The sequence below is a fragment of the Ixodes scapularis genome, unplaced genomic scaffold (genome assembly GCF_016920785.2).
Source record: "Ixodes scapularis isolate PalLabHiFi unplaced genomic scaffold, ASM1692078v2 PGA_scaffold2__306_contigs__length_199485367, whole genome shotgun sequence".
Lineage (NCBI taxonomy): Eukaryota > Metazoa > Arthropoda > Arachnida > Ixodida > Ixodidae > Ixodes > Ixodes scapularis.
Genome location: NW_024609857.1, coordinates 5,266,673 through 5,280,447, shown reverse-complemented (window position 1 = coordinate 5,280,447; position 13,775 = coordinate 5,266,673).

The window sequence follows — 13,775 nt, the reverse complement described above, 5'->3', positions numbered from 1 at the left end:
ATTAACCAATTAATGACTCGACCCTCAGGCAGAGCCCCATTGCCTCGTGTAAGACCTGCAACACAAGCAAAGCACATGTGGGGATAGGACAGCCTATAGAGACTTCCCTTCTGAGTAAGATAGAAGGACACGTGGGTGTCTGTGGCAGCCAATTGCACCTGCCTAGGAAGCCCATTGTTCCCAGCCTTGGATAGGAAAGCTGAAGAGTTCCTTGAATTTGAAAAAAACTACCCTAATATCCCCAGAGATAGGCCACCTAAAATTGAAAGCAAATCTGTTGGAAATGAGGAGTAGCTCACTTTTGGTCTGCGATAAAAAGAAAAGTTGTAAAAAAATGTGCTTCAGATTTAGTGACCAGCGATACTCGGAATGGCAGAGAGCGGCGATGAACCAAAGACTGTCCAGTCAATGTTCGCTCATGTCCCTCCGCGGCCGAGTAACACCATTTCTGCCAAAGTCCCCGTTCGCCAGGGCCTGCAATTAGCCTAAGTGGGCTGTTTTTCGGTGTTTTTAAAGAAATGGCAAATTGTGCCAAAAAATGGGGGGCGGATTATTTTTGGGGGCTGGGGCATCTCTGGATGTTACCGTAGTTTTAATGCGGGTACCTTAAAAATTGTCTTCAAGGGGCACTAAAGTACTTTGAGATCCTCGTTTCATTCTCGTGACTCTAGGAGCTCTAAGCCTCCTAAAAAGCCAAAAATTACACGATGCACGGCCGATTTGCGTATTAAGAGACGAGACAGATGCCGTTTGTGCAGAACAACAGATGGCACTACCGAACCTCGCCGAATATGGATGCACGATGGATGGCGCCTGTCGGCCAAGCGGTGGGTTCCCGCGCGGACGAACGGGACTGGTCGGCCGCCCGCCCATGCGGGAACCCATCGCTCGCTAAGGGCCGACGTGCGCCTCCGTCGTTCGATCGTGTTCAGCCAGGTTCGGTAGTGCCATCCATTGTTCTGCACGAGCGGAAAGTGTCGGGATCTTTTATCACTCTTTTAATACGCAAATGGGCGCATCGATGTAATTTCGGGCTTTTTAGGATGCTCCTAGATTGAGTTTACAATGAAAGGAGGATCTCGCAAAGCACTTGGATGCCCCTTTAGGTTCTCTTTACATCTTAGCAGGGGCATGGTAGTCGCCAATCAAAATTTCGACGTAGCCCCGCCCGTCGAGGCGCGCCAAACGTGAAGGGAGGGAAAAACTAGCAAAAGTGACGAAATGGGCGGACGCCCCTTGCCCACCACCGAGTTGGCGACACTTCGGAGAGAAGAGGCGGCCAAAAGCCCCGAAGCAATCTCATATTTTTCAGTGTGAATGTGGTTTACATTCGCCTCTGCCCGAGTGAAGTGCCACAATCGAATTTGTGGGACAAAAGGTTGGATGCCTTGCGAGTGGGTGCATTTCTGTCTTCTGCGCATGGAAAAAGTGTGAAGGTGGGAACGATTATACTAAACTCCGCCTCCTCGGGGGGGGGGGGGGGGTGTAAACATTCGGGTGTCGGCAATGGCGGACGTGCTGTAGCAGCTGTGGCTGTAGCCGCGAGTTCTTCGCGTGGTTGCTGGTTAAAAAAGAAAGAAAATGTTCCGCTTCTGTCCTGTGTGATTTAGAGGTCGGCTCCAACCAGGCGCTGTCCAAGGAGCAGCGTTGCCAGAGGAAATGAAAACGTGCCGAGTCTTCAAATGTGGTGGGCGCATTCACGACTGTGGCGTATTTTAAATTTGTGGGAGGATTGACAGATTGACCTTTAAAGGGGCCCTCCGGAGCTTTCTGCGATCGTCTGTTTATGTTGTTGATATCGTGCGTAGTAGGTGCAAGTTAATATGTATACAAAGTTTTAGATTACAAAACCGTTTATTAAGCAGATGGCAGAAGAAATATATCGGGACTATTTTCTCTTGGGAGACAATCCCCCCCATTCCCTGCCCATCGCTAAAACTTGACCAATGGAAATGCTGCATCTCGCGGTGAATGCAAACATTATTATTGCAACACTTTTTAAGCTTGTTGTAAATCAGAGTTTGAGAAAAATGTAAACTGATTGTGGTGTGGGAAACATAGTCCGCAATTATCGCTCCAAAGCCAGCAAAGTATGTTTTCTCCCCACAAGCTTCTTGCTAGGGGGCGACGCGTCAGCTCGTCTGCTTCCCGGGGCGTCTGCAGGCGTGCGTTTGCGGGACACGTGTTTCTTCTTCCCGTGGATCCCGACTCCAAATCCAGCTTTGCAATCCTTCCACGTCAACGAGTCAAACTTTTCCTTGTCATCTGTGGAATGCGACTGCGTATTGCAGTAGCAGCGCGACGGTGCGGTGCGACGAACGAAGACTGCCGAGCACAAAGTCCGGAGAGATTCCTCCGCGGGTCGGCGGTCGGCCGCGTTGGTGACGCGCAGTGACGCCCAGTGACGCCGGACTCTTTCGCTTGCTATTGGCTGACGCGTAAAGAGATGCCCCTCCCGTTTTCCGGGGTCATCTCAGAAAGGGGGGCGTGCCGGGGACTTTGATAGCAATTTTAATAGGGAAATCCGCCGCGCATGACCGTAATTTTATGATTTTTAGGATCCTTAGGGCCCGTAGATTGAGTTGCCACCATAAATAGACCATCACAGAACGCTCCGGAGGGCCCCTTTAAGGCCCAGTGCAGTAATGCAAACCAGCTCGGGGACGCCAATGCGAGCCCCGGGAAGAGTTTTCTTTTGTCTGTAAGGAGTCCCTGGAATGAGTTCACCTCGAGATAGGGATGGTGGCTCCGTAGGGCAGTGCGGCTCTTGCGCTGTCTGGTGCGCTCGCCTCGGCCCTTGAAGACCGTGCCGGACCCACATCCGCAGCAGGTCTCCAAGGTGAACGGCCCCTAGTCGCTAGACCGATGTAGGACCAACTAAGAACGGCATGGCCATTCTTAGTTGGTGGGGCGATTTGTCTGGTTAATTCCGATAACGAACGGGACTCTAGCCTATTAAATAAGTGCGTGGTTCTCTGCACCTTGCACCCTTCTTAAGAGGGACAAGCGGCTTCTAGCCGCACGACACAGAGCAATAACAGGTCTGCGATGCCCTTAGACGTCTGAGGCCACACGCCCGCTTCACTAAAGGAAGCAGCGTGTTTTTGTCCCTGTCAAGACAGCTTAGAAATAAGTGGCTTGAGCAAATACAGAGGGCTAATTGAAGTCCATCGGTTTACGCCTGAGCAAGTGTTCGTCTGTTTAAATAACGGGGCATAGAAAAGTAAGTTTCCATAAAATTTTGCAAAAAAAACAAAAAAGCAATAATTACTTGGTGTCAATGAATCTATGGCATAACTTCCGCAATACGCTCGGGTAGCTCGATCGATCTCGCTCGGTTTCTCTTCCACAGATTAGCGCAGGTTTTCAAACTTTTGCAACTTGGGTTTACGACACACATACGTACCCCGATACGCTGACTGCCAACAGCCTTTTAGTCGAGCTAAAAAGTGGTGACAACGAGCAGCGATCGAGCACTTTTGGGCTATGATGTGCTCACAGTACCGATTGCACAGCCGCAATTGCTTATTTACAGTCGCTACACCGGCTGTCATCTGTCTTTAGCTTATTATCTTTGAACAACTCATTAAACGCGAGGCACCATTCATGAAACTTGTGCAACTAAACGTTTTAACACAGCGATGAACATGGTGTCTACTTACCTGAGCAAGCGACCTGCTGCGGCATGCTGCTCTTGGGGCGGTGCAGCCACTGCTGTGGAAGGTCCGTCTTGGACAGTCCATTTAGAGCCGCGTAAAAGGCGGTAGCCACCATGTGGCTGTACTTTGCAGCCCTGCAAGGGCACTTGCAGTGACTCTCCAAAAATTGGAGAGCGTCATCTTTACCGCGTAGCTACAATTCTTAAACGACGCCTGGACATTCGCAACTAGAGTGAAATCCTTCACCTCAAAAGAAAGGACGTATCCTTCGAGGTATTTCCTTTTGCCTTTTTCGAAGGCCACATTCTCGCCGGTAAAAAGGCGGTGAATCTCCGACAGACGCAGGAAAGGTAAAGCAGCCATCGCTTTGACTAGCAGACGTAAAGCAGACGACGTTAACTGCGCCAACCCGCCGACGCCGTTAAAGAGTGAGGGGTCTCGCCGCACACGAATGGAGGGAAAAAGTATTTGGGAGGGAACTTGCAGACACTAACCACCCTCACCTCTCGGTTCTTAGCAAGCAAACCTCGGCGCCTCGGGACACCTCGCCAGTGAGTCCTTTGACTTCCCTCCTTGATGCGCGTCTGCTAGTTGTTAGACAAAAACAACCTACCGCTCGAGTTATTTCGTCTGCCCTCTCTGAAAGCCGAAGTCGAGTTGGCTCGTAAAGACCTGCGCTTTCGAAAGTCGCAGGAAAGGTAAGACGGACACAGACGACGTTGCAAAGGAGCAGACGACGCTCGGATAGGGGGTCGCGCCGACCCACTATTTATTCCAATCGGCCAATTGGGGTCGGACGAACTTGCCCTCCGCATAGACTGTTGAGATTTTCAATGGGAAAATGGCGGCTGACAGAGCTCAAATACACGGAGCTCTATGGTGCCAGTTATTGAAAATGGGCCCCATTTTCCGGCTGAAATTTTAAGAAAATCACTTTTGACGAAGGTAATGCTTAGTTCTGAAACTTTGGCATCTGGTTCAGACTGCTGGCGCTCCATTTGGGCAGAGGATGAGCATTGGAAGACCTACACTAAGGTTGCCGCACGTTTTTGGTGGCGCGCCCTATGTCAACATGTTCAGACATGCAAACACTGCCAGTTCTGGAAGGCATCTAAGTGGGACATACCCCGTTGCCCAGTCCAGAACATCCGTTTAAGCTCATCGGAATCTACTTTCTCAAACCTTTCCCCAAAATCCCGGAGCGGAAGTCGTCGTTATAGTTACTGCTTAACCAAATGGGCAGAGGCCCTAGCGGTGCCAGATGCCACCGCAGATTTCCTAGAGGAGTTTATTGATGTTAACATTGTACCAAGACGTGGCACGCTACACTCAATAATATTGGAACGTGGTACACCACTTATGTCTCACCCTTTCAGAAACTGTCTGGCGAGGCATGGCGTACGACATTCTCCAGCATCCGTGTATCACCCTCAAACGAACAGTCTAGTTGAGAGGAACAACCGTACACTTACTGATATCTTGTCCGCCTCCGCGCATACTAATTGGTATAACTTTGTCTCGCACGCCATGTTCACACTGAACATATACCAGCTAGAAACTGCAAAAGAAGTACCGTTCAGACTCGGTTGTGACGCGACGCTGCCTATTGAGACGAGGCTGGGGGTGAACGAGACGCAACGTTGCACGGACACTCGGCATACTCTATGGAATTCGTAGACAGGCACGGGACGCCATGCGGCCAAGTCGGGAAGAGACTGGCAGTGTCGGAGGCCGGTAACCGTAATGTGCCCTAGTTTCAAATTGGCGATTCTGGCGAGACGGACCTTGCGGTCTGTCGGGAGAGCTGCTAAGCTTCCTCCCCGAGGCCTTATGGAATCTTGGAACGAAGAGGGCCTGTCGCCTACTGCCTCACTGACGGACGACCTCCTGGCACACACCGTTGCTTTCCCGCGTATGTGTCGCTTGTCGAGCTACACATCCCACGAGCGCGCCAAGTCCAAGTTCCGTAAAGAATGTGCGCATCTTTTGCAGACGGACTACGATGAAGATCACATTAACTGCATTAAGAGCAGTTAATGCGTAAAAAAGACCAACCTTGTTTGTTTTTTTCGAGGGGAGGGGGAGAGTGCTACGATAGTAAAAAGAGAGGAAGACGACGGGAACTGAGAACGGCTCGACTGAGTAACTGAGGAGAATTATCGTTACACTATTTAAAGGAGGAGACATTTTCAATGGCGTCGCCACCAATGAAGTATCTGTGATGGGCGAGATGCCGTTTCGAGGGGAAGGCTGTAGCTTTTGTTTTATGTGTGTTCATCTTCATCAGCCACGTGTCACACCAGTCTGAAACTGTCCAAGTCATCTTGTAAAATTTCACTATCGTGAGGGTCCACAACGAGACGGTAGATGACGCAACCATCAGCGAAAAGACGAGCGCACGATTTGACGTTAGAGTGGAGATCATCGACGTACATGAGAAGAAGCACAGGACCCAGTGCAGACACCTGCGGGACACCTGACCCAGTGCAGACCCCTGCGGGACACCTGACGTCGCAAGAGGAGGGAAAGAGAGGAGCATGCCAATCACAACTGATTGGCCTCTCTTAGCCAAAAGTTTTTCATCCATTTAACACCTGTGAATAAGTTTAGTCAGCTTACATATCAACCGGTCATGTGGTACGCGATCAAACGCTTTCGGGAAGTTAATAAAAATGTCATCGACGTGTCTGAACAGAAATGACCATCATTTTCTGTGAACAGAAAATGATGGTCATTTCACAACTCAAACGTCTCGCATGAACGCAGAGAGCCATGCTGGTTAATAAAAAGAAGTTGATTAATAGTTAGGTGGGTCATGATTTGCGACGATGTGTGTTCTGGAAGTTTACATGAAACACAGGTGAGTGAGATGGGTCTGTAGTTGCCAAATTAATTTTTATCTCCAGTCCTAAGTCTAGGAACAACATGGGCACATTTCCAGTCATTTCCAAATTTTCTTCGAGTCTGACTGCAGCATATTCAAGACATCGAAGAAGCCCCGCTTGGCCTCTTTTATCAATTTCTTGCAACTTAAGGCACGATAGGAAGTCCAATCACGGTCCAAGTCTGAGCTCTTTGCTCGCTTATATAAACTTGTTTTCCAGATACTTGGTTTAATTTTAGACGTAAACTGTGGGGTATGTAGAGAAGCTGCAATGTTGAAAACGGGAATGCAGGCAACTTGAGACTATCAGTTTGTTGTGAAACCAAGTTTTCATTTACGGAACACTCATCCAACCCACTCAAGAAAGAGCTAGAAAACATCTTGACATCAGCTCCCTCACAGCGCTCCTCTAACCAAAATTTGTTTCCCTAAAATATCACGTTTTGCAATGTACAGAGAGAAGGTACAACGTACAACACGGTGATTACTCATTTCATCAATAACATTAACCGGGGTACCGGACACTTGATGGAATGCCGTTTTCATTGAATCGCTTGACGCCGTTTCATCGAATTTCCCTTCATTGAATTTTGGTGTAATACAATACTTTTTATATAATTTTACTATCGCTTTTGAAAGTCTTGACGCCGCTCTAAATTCACCAGAAATAGAATTACTACCTGGACAATTTCTCGTCCACCTAAACGCTACTGAATCATAGAAGGTAGCTATCGTATCAAAACTTGAGTGGACAGTTGACTTATTCTTTTCTGGCGAGGAAGGCAGCTCGGCCACACTTTTTCCCACTTCATTCCTCTATTTATTCACGCGTGACAGCTATCCTCCACAGTGGCTTTTTTTATTTTGCATTTGTCGATGTACTTGCATTCTCATTTTATCCTAGGAGAATAGCTTTCTTTCTAAGAACATATATGTTCTTAAAAAAACGCTCCCCTCTTCGTTAATTTATTGAAACCGAAAGAAATTGGTAGAGTCATCCCTATTTTTAAAAGTGGGGATCGTAATGTTGTATCGAACTATCGCCCAATATCTCTCACCAGCATCTCATGTAAATTACTAGAGCACGTCATTTTCTCTTCTATCGTGAAATATCTGGAAAATTACGATCTGCTTTTTAAAAATCAGCATGGTTTTCGTAAGACACATTCGTGTGCTACCCAGCTAATACATTTCATTCGTGAGCTTCACAGTAACCTTGACAAGAGATTACAGACCGATGTCATTTTCATTGACTTTTCTAAATCATTCGATAAAGTTCCCCAGCAACGTCTGCTACAAAACCTAACCCAACTGCCTATTCAGTAATCACTTAGATATAAAAATTTCCTGTTCGATCGTACACTGTTGTAAACGCGTCCCGTTCACCTCTTTCTCGTGTAACGTTCGGCGTACCCCAAGGTAGTGTTCTTGGCCCCTTGCTGTTTTTAATATACGTTAACGACCCTCCTGCTCACCTAACATCTGAAATTCGCCTCTTTGCTGACGATTGTGCTCTATACAGAAGTAATGATCACCTACTCTTACAGGCTGACTTACTAGTAATAGAAGAATGGTGTCAAACATGGCAAATGACAGTTAATGTAAATAAAACGAAACTAGTGTCTTTCACCAGATCACAGTCCCCATCACTCTTTTCATATCAACTCAAGGACACAATAATTGGTCCCTGTACATCTTATAAATACCTCGGCGTTCATTTCACCTGTGATCTATCTTGGGCAACTCACATTAATTTTATTTTATCTAATTCATCGTTAGGATATCTTTGGCGCAACCTCAAACTGGCCTCGCCTGAAATTAAGCAATTATCATACATAACATTTGTTAGATCTCGTCTAGAGTATGCGTCTTCTGTATGGTCCCCATGGCAGCATTACCTAGTTATGAAATTAGAAGCAATTCAAAACCGAGCTTTAAGGTTCATTTTCTCAGACTACTTTCGTTTCTCTAGCGTAACAGGCCTAAGGAGCAAAGCTAACCTTCACACACTCTCATTTAGGCGCATTCTTTCTCGACTAGCCCCGTTTCATAAATTATACTATAACACTGCCTCTATTAGAGCATCCCTCTTCCTTCCACCCTACAGCATATCCCTCCGCCATGATAACTCCCGCAAAGTTCGCCCGCTTTTTAGTTCAACCGTATCATTTTATAATTCCTATCTGTCCATGACAATCAAGGACCGGAATGAATTACCCGATAGCGTTGTAACCGAGACTAACTCTGATAGATTTGCCGAAGAACTGATCAATTACCTGGAACTTACAAACATGTCTATCTGCTAATTCTTCCTTTTCACTGTTCACAGTGCATACCGTTAAAATATTAATAATATTGTGTAATGTTGATAACTACTTGTATTTTGTTGTTCTTTGATTCATCTGTATTGCTGACTTGCTCTCTGTGAGTGTTAATTTGTTTTAAACTACGATTATTAGTGTGTTATTGACCCCGCTTGTATAATGCCCCAACGGGCCCTCGAGGAATAATAAATGAATGAACGAACCGTGGACCTGTCAGATCTTCGACGTGCAGGTCATACTGTATGTCGAATATTCGGCAGGTCCACGGTTCTGTCGGTTACAATAAATTAACAAAAGACGAGAGCCTCTTTTTTCACCCGTATCACGGGGCACGGAGACGGATCACTGCTTCAAGGATGAAGATATATACGCCCTTGAACGTCCATCACAGCACCTGATGATCACAGCTTTAAAAAGGGTCGTCAGTGTCTCCCAAGATTACTATTTCCCCATTAGTGCCAATTTCTCCAACATTCGTGGAAATATACACCAAAAGTGCCGCGCATTTCCCTCTCTCGAATCGGTTCCCGTTTTCAGATCTACAAATCGTACGAGTGTGTCTAAATCTCCGCAATTGCCTTTGAACCCCACGTGTTCTGCGCAGCATTCCATCACCCTTTCACTAGCAGTCCCCGATTTTCCTCCTTTCCGTTCCCCTCCACATGGATTGCATCCCGCCCAAAAATAACCTGCCGAGTGAGCTGGTTTCTCCCTATCTCCAAGCTGTATCTCTGCCAGTCCATACAATACAAAATCATTTCATTGTTCCACAATCTCCTCGCGCTTGATTCTATTTCTGCCCCCTTTCTAAATCCTGTATTCAGGCCTCCTCCCAGCCTTCCTATTTGAACCCTGGGCCGCTGACGGGCTCCCTGCCGGCTCCTAGAAAAGCCTTCACTCTGCAGCCCTCCCCTCTCGGCTAAGTGGATACCTCCCCGTTCACGAGAGGGACGTTAGCGGACGTATTGAGCGGTCACACTCTCGACAACGGGGCTCGCACCGAGTAGAAGAAACAGGGTGTACTTGAAACGGCACTACGCGATTATGGCAGCAGCAGATGCAGAGGACGACCAACTGCTTCCCGCTAAAAGAGAGACAATTCTTCAATGGATGGATGGAACACGAAGGAATCCAAAACTAGGGATGCCGCAAACTTTTTTCGAATCGAAGTTTCGATGATCGAATCAAGCGGTTCGAAAGGTTCGGAAGATTTCGATTTTTCGAATTGTCTATATCGTAAAATTCGTCGAATTTTCGAACTTGTTAAGCTAAGAAGTTCGACGCTTTTCGAACCGTCGAACTTATTACGCTAAAAAATTCGATCTTTTTCGAACTTTCGAACTTAGTGCGCTGCAAAGTTCGATGCTTGTCGAACTTCCGAACTTGACTGACCAAAAAATTCGATGAATTTCGAACTTATTTATTAAGAGAATCGAAAAGTTTCGAACTTTCGAATCCTAAAAAGTCAGAAGGTCGACGAACTTCGAACTTTTAGGGTAAAAGTTCGACGTTCGTCGAACTTCGAAAGACCGGCGGACGGTTTCACTTGAATTCAACTAGTGAGGTACATTCATAATTTTTTTCTTGAACTTTAACACGTGGTGCTGCGTTCCTTACGAAAGACAATGCCGTTTGTTTCAATATTCTGGCATGCTTAGTTTTAAAGAAATAAATTCCCGAAGGGGCGAGGAAGGACGACGGGTTTTTGACGATTATCGTTTGTGCCAGGTTTGAAGCGCGCTGTAGCCGAAGCTATTTATGGTAGAGATGTTAAACTTTTTAAAAATGATCTATGTATAGCCTAGGTAAGTGTCGTCTTAAGATGTGATTATTGTTATTCAACGTGAGTTTCGAAGAAATGTCCAAACATGTATCTTGCAATTATGCCCTAAACTTGGTAATTTTTTTTCGTCTAAATTGTTTGAGGTATCGCATTTAAATTAACACCACAGACAGTACATATCATTGCCATCTGCAGAATACAAAATATTGTATTTATTGTTTTTTCACGTTAAGGAATAAATTAACTCATGGGAGAAGATTTCTAATAGTGTTCAAGTTCAGTACGTCATTAAAAGAAAACTTTTTTTTTTTTTTTTCGCTTCACGTTCCTGGGACGTGTTTTTGTTAGCCTGTACACATTTTGGTAGGAGAAACTTGTTTCAAAGCTCTGAACCTCTGAATATGCAAGAATCAAACACTTCCGGCGAATTCTTGATAGTTTTTTTTTCCAACTTTTTATCCCCACATTTATTAATATTGGCACAGGTATTTAGGTCGAAAAGACATAGCTTTGAACTTCCGAACCACTAAGCATGTGACGAGTAGTGCCTTCTGACAAAGAGTTTCTAACAATGACCATCTACGCAATCTTTTATGCAGTGAAGAGCGACAGCATAAATAATTTCAAATTAAAATAAGATCGACCACGCTCTCTTTCCCCGTATTGTTTTCTTTAACAGTCCGGAATGTCTGGAAGGGGGAGAAGGAAGCTGAAGCCCCCCTCCCGCTACCCTCTTTCCCCCCGTTTTTTCTCTTCGGACGCCGCTTGTATGGTAGAACGCTCCTCGACCTCGAGTTGTGTCGGCTTTTTGCGAGGCGATTCCTCCGTCCCAGAAAACAAACCTCCAGGACAATTACAAACTTAACTTAATATATATGCCAGCGTCACTCGGGCGGCGTTCAATCGGATTACTACCAGCGTGCAAGGGGTGGCGAGGTAGTTTGCCAGGTCGCTTCAAGGTTTTTCTGAGCCTCAACCTCCTGCTCGCCCCTGGCCGTTTCGAACTGGATGAGTCTCGTAAAACAGTATGTTCGTGTGATCACTACTTCGTGATGCAGGTTAACCCCCCCCCCCCCGGGCTGGCGGTCACAATTACTGATCTATGGTCACACGTCACTCTGCACTGGCAAATATTCCAGCACATCCGGGACACTCATCGTCTCATTTAATTGCCTGACCAACTTCGCAGAATCTAGATATCACACCCTAACCGCCGAATTCAGAAACCTCACTCAAGCTACACTCAAACTTAAGGGCCCCTCCACTTGCTCGAGGACGGCGCGAGGGCCGGCGCTGGCCAATCGCGACGGCGGATCCGTCCTCGCGATTGGCCAGCGCCGGCCCTCGCGCCTCCCTCGAGGAAGTGGAGGGGCCCTTCAGTTTGAGCGTAGTTTGAGTGAGGTTTCTGAATTCGGTGGTAACTTTTCTAAACTTGATTTTGTGAAAACCAGTGAGTCGTGAAAACGTTATTTGAAACTGAAACTGTTAAGGAACTTGAAAACCGGACTTCGAACTTTGAAAACTTAGACCAGAAAGGAATTCAAAATCTTTTTTTTTTTTTTTTTCGAATTTGGCGTTATAAGAGAATCGAAACATTCGAACTTTTCGAACTTTATGCAGAAAGAAATTTGAAATCTTCGAATTGTTCGAACTTCATGTCTATAAAAATTCGAAGCGTTCGAAGTTTTCGAATTTTATTTCCAAAGAATTCGAAATCTTCGAATTCATCGAACCTGAAGTAAAAAAACATTCGAAATATTCGAATCCGAAATTTTAGAAACCGTGAAAGCTTCAAACTTTTCGAATTCGAAACTCCACTGTGATCGAAAGTTGCGAATTTTTCGAATTCGAACCTCGGTTGGTACGAAAATATCGAACCTCAGTTCGCTTCGCAAGTATCGAAACCTTTCGAAATCGAACTTAGGGTGGTTCGCGACATCCCTATCCAAAACCAGTCGTACGAGGACGGCACCGAGGAATATCGAAGACTCCTTCGGGTGGACCATGTGCGTAACAGCTGCAGCCACAACGAGCGAGGCGATCCCAACGCCACTTTTGACATCTTGCTCGGCAAGATCTGTACAGTTGGCAGACACGCAAATAAAATAGCGGCAATTGCAAAAGGATCCCCCGCCGAGGCGAGGAGCATTTGTGCAGCCCGAGCAAAAGCCCGACGTCGTTACCACGCGACGTGCATCCGGGGCAACAAAGGGAGCGATTCCTTCGCCGTGTGAATAGCCCAGTTGCCTGCAGGTCTGCTGGAGGAAGTAGAACTGGCCGCTGATGGTCGCCTGTGTATGCCAAGTACCCGCCGACGGTTGGCTGGGGACAAAGTACGTTGGACCCAGTCTCGTTTGCTGTGGACAATTGCGCACTACCGCAGGCAACCGGCAAGTCGTAGTCCTAGCGCTCTCTCTCACATCTGCGTTACGCCAAGCAGACGGATTGGGGATCGCACGGTTTGGGGTTCGACTCTCGCCGAGCCCCTCGGTGAATCTCGCTCGTTGCAATTGTGCCCAGTTACCATTATTATGGCTAAGCATGCCTCGTATATGCTCCCAAGTAAGGTTATAAATTGGGCCAGTTGGCAACGATTAAACACTACGAGAAACAGCCTCGGTGAACACGGACAACGAAGAGGAAACAAACACGATTGCTGTGGGAAGACACCGAGACGGAATGACTCGAGAAATAACTGAAGCTTTCTTTATTAGAGCGCAGCTCTTAGGCGCCCGTTTCTGGCTTGAGCGGCGTCAGCGTAACTGCGCAGTGCATTATGGGACGTTTCCCACGATGTCACACGTGATGTCACAAGGGTCACCAGCGATGTCATGGATGATGTCCCGCATGCCGTCACGAGGGTCAGTGACATCACCGTGTGTTGCATTATGGGTAAATTTCCCCGCTAAATTTAGCGGAAAAGATTTCCCGCTAAACTTAGCAGAAAAAATTTCCCGCTAAATTTAGCGGAAAAAATTCCCCGCTAAATTTAGCGGAAAACCTTCCCCGCTAAATTGCCCCTAAATGGGAGGCGAGGATGAGGTGCCTAGCTTCCTCTCCGTACCTTCCCCTCCCTCAAGAGCTGCGCTCCAATTCGGCAGGGGATCCAAACTTCTCATTTTTTT